The following is a 14,823-nucleotide window of genomic DNA, read 5'->3' as shown; positions in this document are numbered from 1 at the left end:
CCTTCCCTCCCCTCTTCTCTGTCAGTCTCTGCCCTTTGACTCGCATTTCAAAGTCCTCTTCTGGCACAGCTCTATCATGTGTAACAGTTCCTGGTACAATAGTGACATGGTGATCAACATGCTATATAATAAAGGACTTTGGGGTTATGTAAAAATTCCTCTAAGCTGGGCAAACCTAGAGCTTTTTATTACATTAACCTTCATATATAATAAAAGGCACTAAATTTGCCAGGAGCAGTAACCAATAGCAAACAATAAGATGATTACTTTTAAACAGGTGACCAGCAAATGTTTCCAGTTGATTAGTTGGTATGGGTTACTGCTCCTGGGCAAACGTAGTGCCTTTTATTACATAACCCCTAGGTTTGTTTGGCATGCATTAAGCAGTTGCTTTTTGTGGTAATGTGTCACCAGGATTTGAGATAGTAATGCAACACTCAAACATGATAGTTTCATTCCTCTGAAAAAGTGTCAATATGTTATAAACCTTGAATTATTTTATATTTGCAAAAGCAACCCTATAGTGAAAGAGAACAAATGCTAAATTGTGAGTTGTCCCTATTTTTGTATGAGATAAAATATAACACAATATAGAGCAATACATGTGGTTTTTTTAAATATAACTTTCTCTGTTACATTCATTCATTGCAGTTCCCACGTTACCATTATTTGAAGGAAACATTCACCTTTAGATTAAGTTTTAATATGATATATATATTATTATATATTATCATATATCAGTTGGTCACCATTTTATATTTTTGTGGGTTTTTTTTTCAATAACCTATATATCTATTCTGTCTGTTTCCAGCTTGAAATTTAAAAATAATATTTAGTTGTCAGGGTCTCTGATCCTGGGAACCAAAACAAGGCTACATATTTGTTGTTATTGTTACTTTTCATTTCTTTTTTCATATTGAAGTCCAAATCACTACCTGGTTGTAAGGGTAAGTGGGGACCTAGCCCTTAGATTAGCCAATAGATGGCTATTGAATTTCCAAAATATAAAGCTAAAGAACAAAATCCACAAACAATAAGAAAAAACATCAGCTGTAAATTGTATTAGAACAGCATTCTCAACAACATCGTTTTAAGTTCGTTTTCAAGTGAAATCCTGCTTTAATTGTAATGATTTTCAATGGTAATTACTACAATATGGCTAGTGAAACTGATGATAATTTAATGGGGTTTTTTTTTTTGACAATGGCTCTTTGTTTCTGTACTTAGTACAAGATAGGGGGAAATCTCTTTTCCTATGTCACTTTATCTCTGCAACTGTGTCCATTTATATTTTTGCAATATTTGTTCCTCTTGTTGCTATTACTGTATGGCGAAAATTCCAGCATTGTGTATTCATATAGCACTATAAAAATGAGGATATTTAAACATACGTAACATTGCTACCATATATTCGCAGTGCTTCATTAAACAGCATTAATTCCAATTTACTCTCTGTTGAGACTGCACTGGTATCTTATATTTTACCATACTTTAGCTTCAAGTTAAATTGTTTAGATGACATTTTTTGCCACATTTAATAAATGTTGTCCAGATTTTGGAAGCATACTGATAACCAACAGCAGAAATAGGTGGAATTCCTTGAAACATTCAAATATTGGGTCCTGAAACCTCATAAAAACCCATTGCAGGTATCACTCCAAATGCTAATATACAGAATCAGGACTGAAAGACGTGTCGAAGCATATCGCTTTTTTCAAGTGCCACTTGAAAAAGAACTATAACTCGATACATGTCATGTGATATCTCCCAAAGAATTGGATTTGTCATTTATTAGCACTGCTGGGTCCTGTCCTGTCTCTGTTTGTTAGCATGTAGTACTGATGGAACCATTGATGTTGTCCTGCAACTAAATATAGAAAGTATCCCAGACATTCCCTGGGAGTGCAAAAGATACATAATAATATGTAAAAAATGATTTTTTTTATACTGTATAAACATTCTAGGCATTGTACCATCAATCATTAAAGATTTCGGAAAGATCTCCTATTTAAAAATTGAACTGATTTTTATGCTCATGCTAAATATACAGTATTACAGATCTTTCAAATGCAGATTAAAAATTAATAGAATAAAAATATATACCTATAAGAAAAAAGGAAAAAAACACTCCTAATTTCAGTCCATAATGCTAAAATGCAAATGTAAAGTCTTTTTTAAAGGCTTGTTTTAGTTAAAGGAAAAGTAAAACAAAAAACATAGAATTTTCATCAAATGTCTCTTTTTATAAATAATGCTGTCCATGACATCTCCCAATAATCACATGTTGAAACCATACTATTCCAAGACATTATCCAGTGTACCTGAATAAATCTCAGGCTGAGTTCATTGCAATTCTGCCACCATATGTGCTTACTTCACTGCAGTTATTTAAAGTTTCATGTTAAATGGCAGGTTGGGTTACAATAACCACATCTCGTGAGGGACCCCCCTGATTCCTGCTTATAATGTTGTATAAATGTAGACAAAAATGATTACAATCAAATTCAGTATTGTCCCAATGATCCCAAGCATTGCTAGAATACTTTCTTCTTTGCTTTCCTTTTCTTGACTTTCTTTGTCATCTTCAGCACCACCAGTGATGACCATTTTGGTCAGGACTTCCAAAGCACCACTGTCCTGTCTTACCTGCAATGAAATACAATAATAATTAGCAATGACCAAGTATTGTTAAATATAAAACCAATGGCAAGATCTAGTAAAAAAAATTACTTACAGCCCTTTTAAAAAATGTACTACAAAACTACAGTCGTTGCTATTATTAAAGTGAAGTTAATGTCAATGATGACTTTTCCCAAAAAGTCCAATAACTTATTACATGTTTAAAAGCAATTGAATAGGTGAGATTTGTCTTTAGTTGAGCAGGGCTATAGGTGCTTTAATTGACTTAAGTTTTCTTTTATGGTGCCCAGGACACATTTGAGTAAATCTTCAATCCATGGACATGATATGATTTTAGATGTGTAGATTGTCATAAAAATTTCACAGCAGAAGCATGTTAAAACACTGGAGAGTAGCCAAGTGAGTTTCCAATTTATTTTGTAAAGTCCAAGGGCAAAACAGCAGCAACAAATACTTCTAAGCAAAACTAAAATGCAATTCTGAAGTTCCACACAAGTCCATTCACAGTCCAAAGAAAACTCCAAATAAATGATGACCCATCCGATGAACCAACATGCAGGAGTTCTTTCCTCTGTCCCTGAAGACTGACTACAAATTCTCTCCTAGTTGCTCCTTTTATGTCAATATTGGCCCAGCCTCCCAGCAAGTCTTTATTGTTATGGATATAGGTTTGCATGAAGATAAATCGGCACCTAAAATCAGTGGATTATCTTCCCCACCCCAAACTCTTCATTTTGTTGTTATGGAGTCATGCACCGACTTGTTGGAGCCACTGGGTTATAATTTTTTATTTTGCAGCCATTCTCTATACAACACACCTTGAATATGTCCTTAACCCTTTAGGGCAGTGGCCAACTGGGAGATTTGTCTCCCGCGATTATTTATGCGTGACTGTGGGTGACAAGTCTCCAAAACATGCATTTCCAATAAATATAATTGAAATCTCTGACGGTAAAACCAACATATCGCAAAGTCGCCTGAAGTTTCTTCCAGAGGCAATATATGTTGGTTTTACTGCCAGCGTTTTCAGTTATTTCCCATAGAGATGCATTTTTGAGAGATTTGTAGCTTGTAGTCGTGCATAAATAATCACAGGCGACAAATCTCCCCATCGGCTACTGCCCTTAGGTTTTAGAAGGAAATCAAATTAATTTCTGCAGTGCTTTCCACAGATCCATCACTTTGAGTCTGTATGGCAAAAATGAAAAAATGCTCAAGAGGAGCCCTTATATATAATAGTCAGTTAAATTAATATATCTGATATGTAAGGAACATAGTGATCACTACATTGCCTTTACTAGATTGGCATAAATCTGATTTATTGATCACCCAGGCAAACTACACATACATCATTGTGCATTACTTTGCCTTGCTTATATCTGTCCTTGTTTCTTAGCTTACATTATTGTCTGAATTTGTATTTCAGCTTAAATCAACATGAGATCCGTTCTCATTCATTCACTTAATGCCTTTATAAATCTTCTTTCTTTCCTTCCTTCAGTGTCTTCTCACTTACAGCTGTCATTGCTGTCTCATCATTTACACATGTCAATGTGTCACCCTATCACTGGTTATATTTAAGTTTCTCTCAGCCCCATGTATTTTATAGAATTGATTTATAGATTTGAGAGATTCTTTAATATCATCTGTCTCCCTTTCCATCAGGCATTATTTATGTTGGCTTTTATCTTATATCCTTGCTTTTTTGGAAAATGTTTGTGTCTAATAGTTTGTAACGGGTGAGGTGTTAGTTGCAAATTTAGGATACTAATGTCAGTTTTTGGTTTGAAGGGGCAGAGCTTGTGTGTAACATACCTTGGGTTTTCATTACAAAAAAATCTATGATTTTTGTTAATTTTTTAGCGCAACAGGGCAAACAGGGAAAGTGAAGTTACGCCATGTTAAGTTCTTTGTGTCTTTGTGATCTTTCTGTAAATAATTATATTCCCTTATTGTTTTGTGAATCCATTATGCAGGGGATCTAATTATACAGTATACCTTGCAAGGAACATCCATAGAGTATATTCAATTCCCCTACTAGCCCTGTTTAGCTAAAGGATAAAACAAAAGGCAAAACGGATGTTCAGCTCCAGCCATATTTATTGAATTCATATTCCCTTAAGGAAACCCAGGTTTTTAGTTAAATCACCTTACAATATGGCCCCTTTTGACAAGCCTCTTAGATTTTAGCATTTAATCGTTAATTTTCTATGACCTTACAATATCAGCCCAGATATGACGATTAGGGTTTATTGACTGAGATCGTTAACATTAATCATTGACCCATGACCTCAAACGATTGTTGGGGATGTTATAGACAATGAAGCCTTTTTCATGGTTGGCATAAACAAAGTTTGGCTTCATAAGAGAAGTATTATAGAATCCTTTGTATTTACAATTTGATGCTATAGGATGACCGCATTTTGTAGTTACTGCTTATTCTTTACAAAAGGATTAAATAAAACGCATTGTTTGGAAAAAATTAAAGGTTATCTTTATTTATTATTATAAAAATAAACAATGCGCTCCCCTTTTATTTCGATAAAACATTCAGTGCTGCAAAAACAATTTGCAACCTTTAACGCTTCTTTGCATAAATTAGGTGCTTCTCCTGTTGGATTCAAGCTGTTTGGTGGGGCTGACAAGTGGTAGGTTAAATCTGTCAAAATTAATTTCTGAGGCATCTAAGTTAACTAGAAATGGCTGATATATCCCTATTGAGGATGTTCATGGGACAGTGACCCTAGCAAATGTGCCACAAGATAGCTGGTGATACAAGGATGGACCTTGAAGTACAGTAACCGGAGACTTTTAGAGCTGGAATGGGTGTATCAAATGTTCAATGACTATGAAGATAATGCTGCTATAAAGAGAAACTTTGTTCATTCACTGTGTGTACAATTTTTCACTTTTATTTGAATGCATGTGGGATACTCATGACTGGTAGACTCCCATCACAGTAAAGGGGATTAGAAAAGCCTTTTCTGTAAGAAGTAGACATGTCACCAAGTAATGTGATTAACCAAGGTAGACTTTATTTAGCAGCTTCTCACAGGGAAGAGAACTTGAGTATTAGCAGCCTGATGTATTCAGTATAAATCAGTTTCTCAAATAAATGTTTTTCCTGAGGATCTTCACACACTTCGCAATTGCTTTTCCTCGCCAGAAACCTCCAGTGCCACTGTCATGTGGAAATGCACAAGCAGAGTGCTATTAGTCATCAAGGGGGCTTCCTTTCCTAATAAAGCTTTCCCCCTGCATTGTATTAAACATACAGTGCACAAGCTTCTCTCTGGGATGTCTCGCTACAGCTCCCATAGGCTCCAACTAACCTAGTACTGAAGTCCCTAATGGCACATTATCGCTTGGAGTCCAACCCCAGAAAACTACTTCCTTGTCAAGGCTACAGACTGCCCTTACTGACTAGCATAGTTGCCTCTCACTTCTGAGGTGAGCCAAGTACTGTCCTCCCAACTAACCCAGTCCTAGCAGGGTGCAGCCCCTTCCAGTCTGTGAGGCCTTCTTGTTAGGCTCCTGCACTTCCTTATATAGGCTCCTGTAGGGGAATACCCCTACAGGCCAACCTGCTGGCTGAATGGAATATTTACATTTCAAATAAATCATGCATGGAGGTTGCAGATATATTGAATTCACTCTTCCTTCCAGGGACTAAAAAGTTATGCTACAATTCTTTCATTAACATGTCTACACTTCAAGGCAGTCAAATGTTAAATGGTATATGTGTGAAACTCCAGCACTTTTCCCAGTGCCCCTCTGGAAAACTCCCCACTCTTCTAAAGGGCAATAACAATTCACTGGAGAAATATAATTGATTAAGTTTTGCAAAACTTCTTTCTTTCTGCTCTCAGGGGAAGCTGAACAAATTGTTTGCAGTCCTGGTCATTTTTACCTGTCAGAAGTATTAGGAATAAAACCAACAAGCAATTGTAAACGATTGTTTAGTAGAATATATTTAAGATGAACACACAGCACTTATTTGCATAACACTTTTCCCCAAAGAAAACAAACACAATATAACCTTCAATGACAACTAGACTTGTTCAGTTAATAAGCATTTGACCATGAAAGCTTTCATATTATTACTTTGCACTTCTTTGGCATTTGGAAAAATAAGCACAGTACTTTTTGTTACTTTTGTGTTTTATGTTAACACAGCATTAAAAATATATTGAAGCATAGTTTTTGTTATTTTGGGGCTAAACGGGGCCAACAGGGAAACATAAGCTACTGGCAATAGTTTGTCAGTGCTAAAATAATCCCCCTGTGTAGTGGGCTCCTGCTAACTGTCACATTCAAGCGGGAAGTGAGGGGGGAGGGTGTATAGTGATAATGGAATTACCTACTTCATAAGGACCAAACAAGGAGTAGCTTCAATTTCCTTATTTGTCCTGTCTATCTTAAGAAATAACAAAAACAATAGATATATGCTTTAAGTTCTTATTTAAACCTAACATATGAATTTCCAACAAAATCAAATACAGCCTACTTCAAGCTACCTTGGTTTATTGAAAAAATCTGCAGTGTATCTTATTTTACTGGCAGGCCTAGAGCTTATGTTTCATTTTCTAATTAAACAGTGGATTAAGTCATTCAGTTGCCAACACCTGCAGTAATAATGAATTAAATGAGGTTTAAAATCTATGGAACAGAGACTTGGTTAAGTTTTCTTTTTTGTATGTGTTGTTTTTTTTTTTAAAATTAACTTTATTAATTTAAGCCATCTCTTGAGATGCCCAGAAGCGCGAAACAGCTAACAGACCCTACTGTTACAAATCTTAGCTGTCAGATGTGTTTGAAATCATGTGTGAGAATTAGATTGTGAATTGTTTTATTCACGTTGACCAGGGCTTGAACTATTGTCACAGGAAAATCCAGAAACTGAATAGTTAGAAAATACCAGCATACATAAGAGAGGCATAGTGTAACATTCACAACTGCAATTTAATGATTTAAAGGTAACAATTTATATTTTCAAAACACTTCTCTTGCTAATGAATAGTATGAAACAGTAAAAAAAATAATTGTCAGACAGCAAAATATAGGTATTCTTCCTAAATTCCCACCCTCGTCAATTTTAACTTCAGTAGGCCTAGAAAAATGGGTGGATACGTGAACGATTAACCTATTTTGTTTAACGTTTGGCAGGTCTGCTTATCTCTTCTCTTACAAGTATATGAATTCATATAGTGCCTTAACTGGGTTTTTTGTTAATGTCCTTATTAGTTATGTAAAGAGATCTCAGTCCTCCCCCTTGAGTGACGAATCTTCTTAAAAAACATCTATTTTTTTTATTTATGGGTGAAAGGTTAATTTCACACAAATACATCTACAATAAACTGATGTAGGGGGCTGCCATTGGTCATGAAGATACACTATTAATAGTGGCAAGCAATTAGAAAGTAACACTAGACATACATCATAGATAATAGATGCAGTTATTGGAGAATGCTACATGGCAGTTAGAGGCTTTCATCAGGCCCCTGACCTAAACATCTTGTTGTTAAGTAAGAAAGAAAAAAAAAGGGAAGAAAGATTACAAAAAATAATTAAAAAGTTGGTGAATTGAGTGTGTTTTTATGTTCTCTGCAAACTTTGTAATATCAGTGCTGTGAGTTCACTTAGTCCTACTTACAAATCATATTCCATTAAGTTATCACCACTTCCTAATGTTATGACTTAAACTACAAACCTATCTGATATTTCAGTGATCTAGGAGTGACCTTGGATTTTATGGCTCAGAGCCCAAGGTTTATGAAGAAGATAAAATATATCAGTATAAGGGTCTTCCACAGGGAAGAAAAGAGTTGTTCAGCTAAAGACATTTTACTTATTATAAATTTTATATATACACAGTATATATATATATATATATATATATATATATATATATATATATATATATATATATATATATATATATATATATACACATATATATATATATATATATATATACACATATATGTATGAATATAATGCACTGAGGTCTCAAGGAAGACCGAAACGTTGGAATAATCAATACACTTTCTCTTTTTCACCATATTTTAAAGTCCTGTGAGTGCCTTTCTTTGCATGATATATAGATAGATAGAGAGATAGATAGATCGATAGATGATAGATAGATAGATAGATAGATAGATAGATAGATAGATAGATCGATAGATGATAGATAGATAGATAGATAGATAGATAGATAGATAGATAGATAGATAGATAGAGTAGATGAACCCTTACATTTCTTTTTTCCAATCATGTTACATTAATTGGTTGGTTCACCAGCCGGTAGATATGAGTCACCTGAAAAAATTCGTGAACATTGAGTCTATGTGAAACTAACCTACAATTAATGTCAGAGAAAGTGGAGCCAGAGAGGTGGAAAGTAAAATGAAAGGCTGATGGGAAAGGGTAACTCTCGCAGGGGTCCATACAACATAGTATTATATGTACACGGTAACCTCAACATGTAGAATGCATTTGCCACCTGTACCAACCCAGAGCAGGAGTTGGAGACATAGCTGAACTTCAAAGAAAGATTTCACTGGTCAGTTTTTCTATTTGTGAGGTTTTAGATGACCAGATCATGCATTATGAAATTGAAGCTGGGGTTTTCTGTGATATTGCCTGCCATAAGTCTGAATCTAACTTAACGGCACACAAACCCTAAACATTTGTTGAAAAAGAAGTGTTGTGTAATCGGAAATTTTATTTTGCAACCCAACTCTGATTAAAGGATATGGGATGATCTTAACCAGTTTGAAGTCTAAATATCCAGGACTGTCCAGAGACAAATTATTGTAAAATTATGTTTCACTTTAACTTTTGTTGCCGGAGGCACAGGTGTCGCCCCATTGACACTAGAAGGTGCAACTTACATACCACAGTTCCACTATTACAATTACCTGTCATTTAATTTAATATTTTCAGATTTCAGATTTTGCCTGCATGTTTAAAAGGGTAATGCAATAAAATTCATACAGTATGTTAGTTTTGATTCAGCAGTTCAGCAGTACAGAAAGGCTGGTTAGTGGGAGCAATTACATCTAGTGCTAATAAAATTTCATTGAATCTGAACATTTCAGGGGACAGAAATTAGTGGATTGAGGTTGTATGTTGAACAGCTTTTGTTGCTAGTTGAACCACCAAACACTTATTGTGTTGAGGGAAATTATAGTCAGAAGTATTTTAAGCATTTGTTAATGATCCTATTCCCAAAGAGAATCTGTAGCAGCTGTGGTAAATTATGTTTCTAACTATACAAAAGACGTGGGATTTCCAGTCGTAAACAAACAAATCTTAGCCTTCAAATTAAAAAACCAAATCTTTCGTACGAATGGGGCCTTCTAAGAACCTCCTTGAGGGACTTTTGAGCCTATACGTGAACTATGCTTGACATACCCAGACAGGAGTCCATGAAGTGCCTGTTGCATTGAATTGTGTATATATGTGAATGTATGTGTAATGTAAGGTGCCTTAAGACAATATCTTAATAAGAGGCTTTAGGGAGTATCGTGCTATTGGACAGTTTCCGCACCTGCTACAAGCAGTAAAACAATGGTGTCCCTTTTAACAAAAATAAATTGCACTAGAAAAGATGCTAGAACATATACATACACAGATACAGTTTGTCAACAGTCTCTTCTACCATATTAATGTTAGAGATCTGTTCTTACTGGGAATAAATTGCATGGCTACAAATAGCAATACATTCTAATATACATTTAGTTGCTGTTCTACACAGGACATGTAAAAAGTGTCAAAACATTTTTTTCTGCATATAACTTTTTGTGGAGACAAAGACACTTGTTACCCTAAACCAATTGGTACATGTATGGTGGCTCACCAGTCCTAACCAATATCCATGTACTATGAATATCGGTCAGTTCAGGAATCGGGCAGCCTTGAAAATTTCATCTGCTAATGTACTCTGTTGGTCAGTTCATGGGGCATCAGCATTTGAGAAAGTGAAGAGAAGATGCAACTCTACTACACTTCCTGCTGCTACGATCACTCATAAGCTTTGCACAAGCTATCAGAACAACAGAAAGACGGTCATACCATTTTATGGCACATGGGTCAGTTGGGTGGAGAGTGTACCAGTTGACCAGTGTATGGTTCCATTAATTGTCATTTGGTCTTTGTTTCAAATGAATGAGGCTTGGATGTTTACTACAAGAAGTATATACTTCTATGTCATTGACTATGCCATATTCACCCTTTCTTTTCTTTCAAGAGCAGAATAAGGGGTCCGTTTACTAAAGCATGGTGAAAAGCACCAAATATAGACAAATTTTTTGCCAAATATCTTTTCGCCAATTTACTAACCTGCGGTAAATATGAATTTGCAAATTTTCTTGCGGAAAAATATGTTTTCTCCAGTTATCCCATTTGTTGAAAATAACACTACATACAAATTAACGCCTGGTTTACTAAACAGCGAAATGTGCAAAAGACTAAATTTACGCAAGAATATTCGCAAACTTTTACTGCCACCTATGTAGTAGCGTAAAAGTATTTTTTCGCCAGAAAATTCTCAAGGGGCAGGAAATAAATCATAATACTTTTTTTTTTTTTACCCATCATTCTTTGCTGACAGTAGAGAGATCTGTAGTTATTGCTGACGGGATGTTTTGGCTTCTGCTTCTATCTGTTGCAACAGCAGCAGTTTCAGCTCAGAGACATATTATTGGCAGCGGGCATCACAGTCCAAGGATTCGCCAGCCTCTACGCTTTTTTGGTTTCATTGTGATTGGCTACATTAAACTGTGCATTTCTATGAAGCAAAGAGATTGACTGGTATGATTTCTTGTTCATATGATTCTATAGGCAGAAGGGTTTATATGATGCAGACATGTTTGATTGGTGTTACTCTGGTAATGTTGTTGGATGGTATAATCATCAGTCAATAAAGTTTATCAGTTTTGTAGATGCATTTCTGGCCATAAATGTCACAGTAAAAATTGCCATAACAACCGCCATAAAACAAGACTATTTTATAGCATAAATATTTGCAAAAATGTAATTTATCACCAGAAGATTCGCAACTAGCTAAAATTACCGCTTACGTAAGCTGGTTTGTTAATGTAGTTACCGCAAGTGATCGCAATGATTTCTGAGCACATCGCTGTTTAGTAAACTTAGTCGCTGCGAATATTCTGGGGGAAAAATATTCTCAGCGATAACATGCGGAAACTTAAAGTCAGATTTACCGCACTTTAGTAAATGGAACCCTATGTCTCCCAATACACAGAAATGAGAAAAAGTGATGAAGTGTAAACAATATACATTTAACAAACAAGAAGTCTTATAGGAGAACTATACCCTAAAATGAAAATGGCTAAAAATGCCATACTTTATAGACTGCATTTATTGCACCAGCCTATGGTTTCACCTGCTCATTTGTAGCATTGATCCAGGACTTCAAACTTGTCACAGGGGGTCACCATCTTGGAAAGTGTCTGCGACACACACATGCTCAGTGGGCTCTAAGCAGCTGTTGAGAAGTTAAGCTTAGGGTCGTAGCAAATTATCAAGTAGAAAATTAGGTTGTCCTGTTATATAAACTGATGCTAAAAGGCTGATTATTCAATTCTGATGCTAGTTGCACTGGTTTCTGTGTTGCCATGTAGTAATGATATGTATTTATTACTAATCAGCCTTATATTGTGACATTTACAGTATATTCTGTGTGTACTGAATATTGTGAGTTGGTCCCTAAGCTCAGTAAGTGACAGCAGCACAGAGCATGAGCAGTGAATCAACAGAAAAGAAGATGGGGAGCTACTGGGGCATATTCAAATGAACATACCTTAACTGCTAAAGAGCTTTGGTTGTGTTGGGCTGGTACAGAAGAACAAAACATAATGTACAACATTTCTATAATACTTCTTTAGTTAGACTTTAGTTCTCCTCTAAGAGGTTGTACCCTGCCCTGCACAAATAAGAATTGCCGCAGGTGTGTGCCCTCTGATGAATACACTGCTGCCTGTGTTTGCCAATACTCTTTTCATGAGGGGAGGTGGATGTGCATAGGAGTCCCCCCTCCCACTTACATCCTATCCCCTAACTCACATGTCGTTCAGATGCACAAGTTAGGAAGTACCAATAGGTGCACCTCACATCAGGGCCCTCTAATTACTGCCTGCCCAATGGCTCTAGGGTTGAGACAGATGAAGGCACTTTGTAGCAGATTTTTTTTATTCAACATGAGATTTGCTCTGGCAAACCCCAGACAGAAGTGGTCTATAAATATGCTGCTTAGTGATCTTACATTTCTGTTTGGGTCTAAGGGGCATGTTAGGTTTTAGGCAGCAAACTTCATTTTTGTCACAAACCTGCTTGTGAAAAAGACACTAGTTTTTTGAATTGTCATTTCAAGGTTCAAGATCTCCCTCATTTTCTCATCAATCAGTTGCCTGACCAACATTAATAAATCTGCCCCCTTTTGTCTTGTAAGTGAAACCATTTGTAAAACGTAGAGGCTGACTTAAATGGATTAATAAATATATAATTTAATTTCAAGTGGTCCTACCATAAATCAAATAGCTTGTAGAATTAAGAAAAGATACATTACTGGTGGGATCAATGAGCATTTATTTTCCATTAGTTAAGGGAAAGTTTTATGCACAGTAAGGTTGAGGAAAAGCAAATATTGTAGATATTGTAAAATAAGAATACATATAGTTAAATGCAAGGTAGGAACATGAAGAGCTGGGTGCCATTTAAAGCACAATCAAAGTCTGATAAAAAATAAAAGCTGAAGAAAACACAAGTTAGATAGCTTGCGAATGGGGAGATGAACTCCACTGTAAGACAGGAAGAATGGAATCTAATATTAGGAAGCTATAAAATACCTAGTATGATACTCAGATGCCCTTCACAGCATGATATAGATAGGTTCTTGGAGTTTGCATTGAAGGAGTAGCAGAACTGAGCCAGCCCATTTTCCAAAGGCATGTGAAGATGGCTTGCTCAAGTGCAAATGCATAAACAATAGCTTTAAGTTATTGGTGTTCTGGATTCCATGAACCATCTGTACATTGCAAGTAGTAGAAAAGAAAATGATGTGCTTGGTAGGGGTAGTGGAAGTTTTATACCACGGAGAATGTGAACAAAAGTAAAGGTTTACTTGTAAGCTTTAAAACAGTCGACTAGGTGCCCTGTAGTTATAGGGGCCGTTAATCTTTGTGTAGTGGTATGGAGGGTGATATTGCTGTTATATTTTGGTGCTATAGCTGACTAGCAGGTGAACTCTTACCGTACACAGCATCAAGGTATGAATAGCATCCCAAAATACTCAGATGGCAATGAGTTCCTCATATTTCCATTGTTGGTTGAGCACAGCCAGGAATGTCCAACTCATTGTCCAGGCAAACAGAGAATTAGCTCAGCTTCACTTTGTCAGCAAAAGACCCAGCATGTGTTCAATGTAATTTAAGCATTCCCGGCAACAAATTCCTAGCATTGCCATGGTATTATCCAATAGTTATGTGGGATCCAGGTTTCAGACATGGGTTTTCGGGGGCCAATATTCAAGAAAAAAAAAAAAATTAAATCCCTAGAGAATCTGCCTAATCGGCAGCCATCCAGATAATTAATAAGCAAGACACTTTTTGCCTTGCATGCATATACTTCTTCACAATAGTCCCCAAAGATATCACTCTTTACTCCAGAACTGGGTAAAGTCAGCTATTAGGAGTCAAAACAGCTTCATCTTCCTGAAAGAAGAGCAAATGTCCTTTCAGGTGTAAGACTAACCTGTCTAGATTCATGTACTCTAATGGTAAGCACTGACTCTGATGATAAAGACTCTTTGTAAATGTGGCAGCTGCAGCGATGGGGCTGGATGCATGTTGTATGTGATTTGGCGAAAGCTTCTGTTTCTCTCACATAGAGCTACTCCCTCCCCTTTGCCTGGGATTTGCTTTAACTTGGGCTTTCCCTACTGCTGTAACCCTTATGTGTCTCCCACCCTCCTCTTTTATCTATTCTGCCTCCAGTCATTACCATGTTCGGTTTTGCTTAGTTACTTTTTAACCCTGTGCTAGATGAGAGAGCCTTGTCTGAAAATAATTTGGAAGATATTATATGGTTTTTTTTTTGATTTATTAATCAATAATAATTCCAAATAGAGCAGGTTTATATCACACACACACACTCTCTCTC

General features: G+C 36.0%; 1 long non-coding RNA gene across 1 annotated transcript; it reads right to left on the bottom strand.

Annotated features, from left to right (window-relative positions):
* Window positions 1-1,040: 1,040 nt before the first annotated feature.
* Window positions 1,041-14,593, bottom strand: LOC121397084. Its single transcript, XR_005963432.1, has 2 exons — window positions 13,916-14,593; window positions 1,041-2,646 (listed from the first exon to the last, which is right to left on the bottom strand). It is a non-coding gene; the product is annotated as an uncharacterized LOC121397084 (long non-coding RNA).
* Window positions 14,594-14,823: the final 230 nt, after the last annotated feature.

The sequence above is a fragment of the Xenopus laevis genome, chromosome 8L, assembly GCF_017654675.1.
Source record: "Xenopus laevis strain J_2021 chromosome 8L, Xenopus_laevis_v10.1, whole genome shotgun sequence".
Taxonomy (NCBI): domain Eukaryota; kingdom Metazoa; phylum Chordata; class Amphibia; order Anura; family Pipidae; genus Xenopus; species Xenopus laevis.
This window is presented reverse-complemented; position numbering and strand designations above follow the sequence as displayed.